The sequence below is a fragment of the Schistosoma mansoni genome, chromosome 3 (genome assembly GCF_000237925.1).
Source record: "Schistosoma mansoni strain Puerto Rico chromosome 3, complete genome".
Taxonomy (NCBI): Eukaryota; Metazoa; Platyhelminthes; class Trematoda; order Strigeidida; family Schistosomatidae; genus Schistosoma; species Schistosoma mansoni.
In genome coordinates, this window is record NC_031497.1 from 26,149,729 (window position 1) to 26,158,461 (window position 8,733).

Consider the following 8,733-nt stretch of genomic DNA (forward strand, 5'->3'; position numbering starts at 1 on the left):
ATTTGCTCTCGTGCCATCCAGAGAAACACTAAAGACACTTGTAGGATGGGAATCTTACGGATCCAGGATAATCAAAGCATCATTCAAAACAAAGAAGAAGAGGATCACAATGAGTGTTATCCAATGTTATGCACTCTCAAACGATAGCATCTGCGAAGATAACGATCAATTCTACTCGAGGCTGCAATCAATCATAGCTAAATGCTCAAAGAGTGACCTCACCATCCCGATGGGAGATGTAAATGATAAAGTCGAAGTGCACAACACAGGATATGAAGATATAATTTGATGACATGGGTTGTGAGAGAGAAATGAAAATGTTGAGAAAATCGCAAATCTATGTGCATTCAACAAATTGGTTATAGGCGGCACAATATTTTCACACAAACGCATATAGAAATCTACATGGATTTCACTAGACCGCACCACAGAGAACCAGATAGATCAAATTGTAAAAAATTTCTATAAGCAAAAAATTCCGAAGGAAAATGGAAGATGTGAGAAGCAGGAGAGAAGCTGACACAGCTACATATCACCTTTAGGTGGTTATGGTAAAGATGAAACTGAAGCTAAAGAAACACTGGACAATTAGACAAACAGCAATACAAAGGTTCAATACAGCCTTCCCTCGAGATACAAAGAAATTAAACGAATTCAAGATAACTCTCAACAACAGGTTCCAAGCTTTACAGGATCTACTGAGAGAAAAAGAAACTAAGATGGAGGACAACTGGGAAGGGATCAAAGAAGCAGTAATTTCAACATATCAGGAGGTGCTGGGTTGCCACAAACATCATAATAAGGAATGTATCTCTATGGGAACTCTGGACTAGGTCGAAGTACGGAAAAACAAGAAAATAGCAATTAACAACAGTCAAACACGAACAGCGAAAGTCAAAGCACAAGCAGACTACGCAGAAGCAAACAAGGAAGTGAAGAAGAGCAATGAAGTCGACAAACAGAAATACATGGGAAAACTAACAACAACGACGGAAAATGCTGTGACAGAAGGAGATATAAAACAACTATATGATGCAACGAAGAAACTGGCAGGGAGACACAGCAAACTGGAGAGACCAGTCAAGGAGAAAGAAGGAACGACAATCACGGAGATTCAAGAACAGAGGGAAAAATAGTCGGAATACTTCGAGGAAATGCTGAACAGGCCAGCTTCATTGAATCCGACGGACATCGAAGCAGCACACACTGATCTTCCTATATCTGTCACTGCAACAACGAACGAAAAATTCAAATTGGTCTTCAGACAAAAAAAATGTGGGAAAGCAGCAGGGCCTGACAATATGCCAACTTAAGCACTGACATTGAAGTTATCGCAAACGCGATTCACCTTATATTCAAAAAGATTTGGGAGGAAGAACAGGTGCCAACGGACTGGAAAGAAAGACACCTCATCAAGATACCAAAGAATGCAGATCTGAGCAAATGTGAGAACTACAGAGGCATCACACTGTTGTCAGTTCCAGGAAAAGTTTTCAACAGAATATTGCTGAACCGGATGGAAGATGCAATAGACGCCCACCTTCGAGATCAACAAGCTAGATTCCGCAAAGATCGGTCATGCGTAGATCGAAATGCGACAATATGGGTCATCGTAGAACAATCGGTTGAGTGGAGTTTGTCACTATGCATCAACTTCATTGATAATGAGAAGGCCTTTGACAGTGTAGACCGAAGAGCATTATGGAAACTTCGACACTATGTAGTTCCTCAGAAGATTGTTGATATTATCCGGAACTCATACGACAGACTGCAGTGCAAAGTGGTGCAATGAGGACAGCTGACAGATGCATTTCCAGTAAGGACGGGAGTCAGACAAGACTGCTTACACTCAGCCTTCCTCTTTCTTCTGGTTATTGACTGGATTATGAAGACGTCGACATCTGAGGGGGAAGCATGGAATACAATGGACATCTCAGAACCAACTAGACGATTTGAACTTCGAAGATGACCTAGCCCTACTATCTCATACATACAAAGAAATACAGATGAAGACAGCAAATGTAGCAGCAGCCCTGGCATCGATAGGCCTCAACGTACACAAAAATACCAATATCCTTAAATACACAAAGATCATCAACTCAGCGATGAAGAAACTCTGGAAGACGTGGGATGGCTCACGTATCTGGTTAGCATCATCGATGGACAAGGAGAACATGATGTAGACGTGAAGTCGAGGATCGGCAGAGCATGGACAGCATTTCTACAATCGAAGAAAATGTGAAACTCAAAACAACTGTCAACTATTATCAAATTGAGAATCTTTAATACGAACGTCAAGACAGTTCCACTGCACGGAGCTGAAACGTGGACAACTACTACAACTATCGGCATGAAGGTAAAAGTATTTATGAATATTTGTCTTCCCAAAATACTCAACATTCACTGGCTGGATACCGTCAGCAACAGCGTTTTATGAGAGAGGACAAACCAGCTTCCAACTGAAGAGAAAATGAGGAAAAGACGTTGAAATTGGATCCAACATACTTTAAGGTAATCAACAAACTTCTTCAAGACGCAAGAGCTACCTTGGACTCCTGAAAGAAGGCGGAAAAGAGGAAGGCCAAAAAACACAGTACGCCGGGATACAGAAGCGGATATGAAAAGGATGGATAGCAACTGGAAAGGACTAGAAAGAATCGTCCAAAACAAGGTTGGATGGAGAATGCTAATGGATGGCCAATGCTCTTCCACGAGGGGTAACAGAGGTAAGTAAGTAAGTTAAAAAGTAAGTATTTTCTAATGTTCATAAATAAATAAGCCACATTCATTTAATTTGTAACGGTTTGCATAATACTATTTTTAATGTTTTAACGTAGGTACGATCAATCTCAGTTTGTATATGTTACCTGTCAGCTGAATGTACTAACACAGCAAACCGGGCGGAAAGCAGACCCTGGATTCCACCGCTAACAACATTCCACCTATTCCATATAAATTTATGAAATCATGACTATTTTAAGGCAATCTGCACAGTAACACCAACCTTTATACGTTTCATCCAGCGTTACAATTGTTCGTTATAATTAATCAAAGGCTAATCTGTCTAAATTATTCAAGCCAAAGTAATTGAAGCAGAATAAAATGAATTCGTTATATTTTGTGTTTTCTCATCAGCTGCTTATAACCATACATGTATTGAAATGTAGCATTGAGGTAAGATATTGCGTGAATTAATATCGTTCATGACTGTCATTATAAGGATTATTTGTTAGTGGATGCGCACTTCCCAGTTATTCCATAAAAGTACGAAATGACCGTCCGGTACTTCCAAGATTTCAATGGTGTTCTAGCTGTGATTGACTAATGAATTTAAATAATGAAATATTTCTTCAGAAAATTTAGCCTTATAACTTTATTCTTTATCAATGAATCAATCAATCTATCTATCTATCTAGCTATCCGAACATCTACCTATCTATCTATCCGTATATATGTCATCATTATTGATAACCCTTGTTATCCTAATTCTTTCCGTCATCGATGTCTATTGTTTCACATATTATCTCACCCTATTGTTACATTTCAATAGAGATATGGTTGTAAGCAGCTGATGTGTTAATGTTCCAGGAGGAATTTTCATTCACAAATGATAATAAATGTACTATACATCTCAATCGAATGTAAATAACATCATCGAAACAATAGATCATTCATAACTTACTTCAAATGAACAAATTTTATAACATACGTATCTAGTAGTTCGAAACGCTTTTTAAACAAAATTTCAGTTTAACGAATCGATATAACGGAGTTATTACATATATATATATTAACCAATCATAGCTCTAACAAGATTAATGATCACCTCATTGTCACTACACAAACTATCAATGGATGTAAAACAGATAAATTTTGTGACATTCTGCAACACGTACTAAAAGCACTTAGTAGCATGTAAAATTTTTATCCGGATTAAAAGTTCAATTTGTAATTAGATGATTAATTGTCATAAAACTTTACTAACATATTTCTACTACTGAAAATGCTCACAGTTCTTGAATGATCTTCTACATAGATTTTCAACTTTGATGGTTAAATAATAATTTTCTAGTTAACGCCTGGAATCCTGAAGGCCAAAGGAGAAGAGAAAGACCAAAGAACACATTACGTCGAGAAATGGAGACAGACATGAGAAGAATGAACAAAAACTGGATAGAACTAGGAAGGAAGGCCAAGGGCAGAGTGTGTTGGAGAATGCTGGTTGGCGGCCTATGCTCCATTAGGAGCGACAGGAGTAAGTAATTAAGTACGTAATGCAATGGAGTTCAGTTATTTTCAATGGTTTCATGATTTGGCTGATACATCCAGTGGTGACATGGTTCATTGATAGACTGAGGGTTTGTTGATGAATATGATGAGTGAATTTGAGGAAATGAGCGATTACCACAGGGTTTAATCACTGTTCCTATACAATAAACCATAAGGGATTCAAGAACAAACAATATTGGGTAATTAAACTTTTTTCAATGACTTCTTCATTTAGTCTTTACAGTTTTACGAATGTATGATTACTGTGTTATAACTGCCAAAATAAAGCATATATAGTAAAAGCCATCGAGATTAACCATAATAAAAACCGAATTTACCTATCCGAAAGGGAAATATTCAAACTGTCTGACTGCCTTGACCCAACAGTTGCCAACCCTATATGTAAACTATTTAGTAGACTCTTATCCCTTAATCAGTCTGCTGTTAGTTCACCTCTGCCGTTGCGTTCCTAAATTCCATATAGGTTTTTCTCTCTTCATATTCATTTCCTAATTCAATTACATTAATGTGATCACATTTTTTAGTCACAAGACTGGATTATCATTATTATTGAGACTTCTTCGTTTATCGATGATGCTTCTCAGATACATGAGAGATCCCACATCTTCCAGAGTTTCTCCATAAAGTGTGATTGGATTGATGTTCTACTTGTTGTATTTGAAGATCTTGGTAATTCTTTTGTGTATGTTGAGGCCTACTGATGCAGATACTGCTGCCTCATTGGTTGTCTTTATCTGGATTTGTTGATGTTTATAGGATAGGAGGGCCAGGTCATTTGTAATCTCCAAGTCGTCTAGTTTCATCTAACCTGTCTACTGCATTCCATGCATTCTCTCAGATGTTCAGCAACACTCTGTTGAAAACCATTCCTGACACTGTCAGTAGTGTTTTGTCTCAGTAGTTCTCACAATTGCTCAGATCTCCCTTCTTTGGTATCTTGTTGATGTTTCCTTTATTTCAGTCTGTCGGTGGCAGTTGTTCTCCTTCCCAAAGCTTCTAGAATAGAACGTCGAGCATCTTTGCAGCTATTTCTATGTCTGGTTTCAGTGCATCTGTTGGTAAATTTTCAAGTCCCACTGCTTTCCAATTGTTGATTTGTGTGATTGATACCCTGATCTCTTCGATCATTTATAGAGTGACATCTATAGAAATGTCTGTATGTGTTACTTCGATGTGCAGTGGATTCAATGGACCAGGTCTATTCAACTAGGTGTAAATTGTGCATTATTGTTATCTGATCAGTTGAAATCTAACCAACATAGGCTGTTTTATTTAGATATTAGAACTAGCTTGGATTTTAATAAAATAAATTCTCTCAGACGGTTCGCTTACCGTGCAGTATAAAATTGTAACCTGTGAATAGATCCACATAAGTCCCATATGATGATGCTGGCTGCTAGCAGAGTAACCTGATTTAAAAAGTAATAATTTCTGATAGTATGAGGTTTATCTTATAACCCTCTACCTCCTCAACATTCAAGTGTATCCTCTTCGTACAAACGTTAAGCGCCATTTCAACTGGCCAATAAAATGCCTATTATCTGACCAATAAAATTAGTGAATTCAGTTCGGCAATGTCAGTTCTGGTTAACGTTGTTGTCAAACATGTATATTTCGAATAGTAAGGCTGGTTCGATTTTCAGAAAGATGTTCGTTAGTGTTGAATTTTCGATGAAAGCAGAATTTCTGAGACAACTGAGAGTTTATGAGAATGTCACTTTCTACTATTTCATGACACGAGACCGTCTTCAAAATCTGAACTATTCTTACATAAAATTTATAGGTAAAAGAATGGGTAAATCTCAGCGCCGAACAACTTCTCAAATGACACTATGATTTATTTCGAAGTGAATCCATGATCTATAGGTCCAGACAGCCTGTTGGTAGTGGTTGTCAATCCTATATATTTGTTCGATTGGAGGAAGACTTTTATGCAGTATGAAGATAGTCAGTCCATCATAATCACCTACGTGAAAGACCCAAGCTTCTGTGATTTGATTGCCAAACAGAAGAATAACATTCGCTTTTTATTGATGACAGGAGCTGCAACTTTAGTAATCGCCGATTTCGTATTTGAAAATTAAGGGAATAAATTACCACATAAGATGATTTTGACATGTTACGATGTTCATTTGAACGGTCTAAACTTCCATATTGGTCTAACCTTGATTATTATTTCTACCTACTGGGGGATTTTGAGGCTAAACCGTCAGTGCAAAATTACCCCAATGCATAAATTTGTATAGACTCAACTCTTACTGAGTAATAATCCAAAGGCAGTCTGCGTTTTTCAACTACTAACAAAATAAACTTCACTAAAAGGAAAAGTGAACCAGAGCATCCAGACCACGGGGGATGCTGTTAATTCAGTATAGCACGAGCTCTGTGGAATCAACACATAAGATACGTGATTTTCGGTGGTGCGTTATGCATTCCATTTGTTTTTAATGAGTGGCTATTGGCTCCATGCTGGATCGCATGAAAGAAGTGTCTAGAAGAGTAATGTTCTACAGAAGTCTGGAACTACTAAAAACGAGAATCCCTATCAGTTCGAGAACATGTTAGTTAATCAAAAGTGAAATGCATACAGAAGTTCATCAAACAATAAAAGGTGTAGATCTGGATGTCACTATATCCAGTAATGACAGTGAAGACGGGGCTGAACGGGACGCAGATATGCCAATGACTAGTTAATTCACCGAGCCTAGTGAGGAACGTGACGATGAAGATTTTGATTTTTACATAGAATGATATTTATTGCAATTGCGAAGAGTTGGAAACAGTGCTGGTGAATGAGTCAGATGTTCAAGATTCAGCGCATTCAGTCATCTTGGCTGTTCTGCGCCGACCATTGAGGACGACCTCCAGTGTATGGAATGTTACGGTTGTGGTATGTAGTCATGGATTCTGTAAGTGAGTACCACACATAAGAATACGTTTCATTGTAGATATCAACGACCATTCAATAAGAACAGAACACGACCTTATTTAGGGTCCGCACAAAAAACCTATTTGATATTTCGGCCTAGTTTTTTTCACCCAGTCATTCGATAGAACTAGTTATGTAATAGCTTTTCTACTACGTGTGTATAACATATAGCATACAAAAGACCAAGTACAACTGTTTATGAATTTCTGCGGTAGTGGCGTTTAGACAATGCATCATTTTATTTGTGACAACTCAGTTTCATAGACAGATTGACCTATTTAATCGTAAGCAGTTGACCGATATCAGTGAGTAAATGTGAATACAACTGTATTCGCATGTTGTATAAATCAGTACATGATAAGATTACATGATTCATTTTGCATTGTAACAAAATGGTGATTTTCACTTGTTGTTGATTAGGTCAGTTTGTTTTCGGGCAAACTATAAATTACAATCATGATAAAAATGGTGTTTATTAGAGGTGAACTTTTCAATTTCATTCGATCCATTCTCATGTACAGTGTATTCGCCATTGATATTCTATTATTGTATCATAGGATTTCGGCATAATGCATAATTTAATTCATTTGTGCAACAATTGACAACTGAGCAATCTTAAACGTCATTTACTTTTATCTCAATTATACATCTGAGAACTAATTTGACATTTAAGTCATAATCCAATATGTTCCTAGTGGGATAATGTATAAAGTAACTATATTAACTAAGATAATTTAGCCCAGTGTCTACGTGATCGATGATAATAAAAATTACTATTCTTTTGAATTTAAATATTTATTTCTCAGCATCATTTCTTACAAATCGGCCTAGAGCTCATCTAGGGTTACTACCTGTTATATCGAGTGGGTGCGTGCTCTGTTAATAAATGACATGATAAGGCCGCCAATTAGAGAGGAATGAATGATCGATCGGACCAGTGATACATGAAAACCGTATGAGCAGTCTTGAGTACTTATCAGTCATGTTTTCTGCCTAGCCCAGCCCAACGAGTTAAGTCCAGAACACCAATAGTAGTCTCTGCAATATGAATCATTGTTGTCAAACATACTGGGTTTGTATATCAAACAGACAGACCACATCATACCATAAAATATAAAATAATATTTGTACGAGATTTAGCCAAATGTGACTGTGAATAGTGGGAACAGTAAACAATAGACTAGGCACAACTCAAGAATGGTAAATCGTATAAAAATAGTCTATGGGTCAAAACGAAGCTTATAATAGGAGGGACACGAATATGGATACTTTAGTCACTAAACAATTATATAATGGGAAATATACATATCATATTGGTTCATAAATAGTCCTCAAAAAATACCATTCATAATTCTCTTCGGGATATAACACTACCGGTCTCGAACCCCTCGGGTAAAGAAGATAGGTTAGGCATGTGGTTAACAACTCTATCCCGTAGAAAATAACCTTGAGTTTATACTGATGTTACCTAATAAACTATTTAGAGTTGAAATCATGAGTCAATTGAAGCTAGA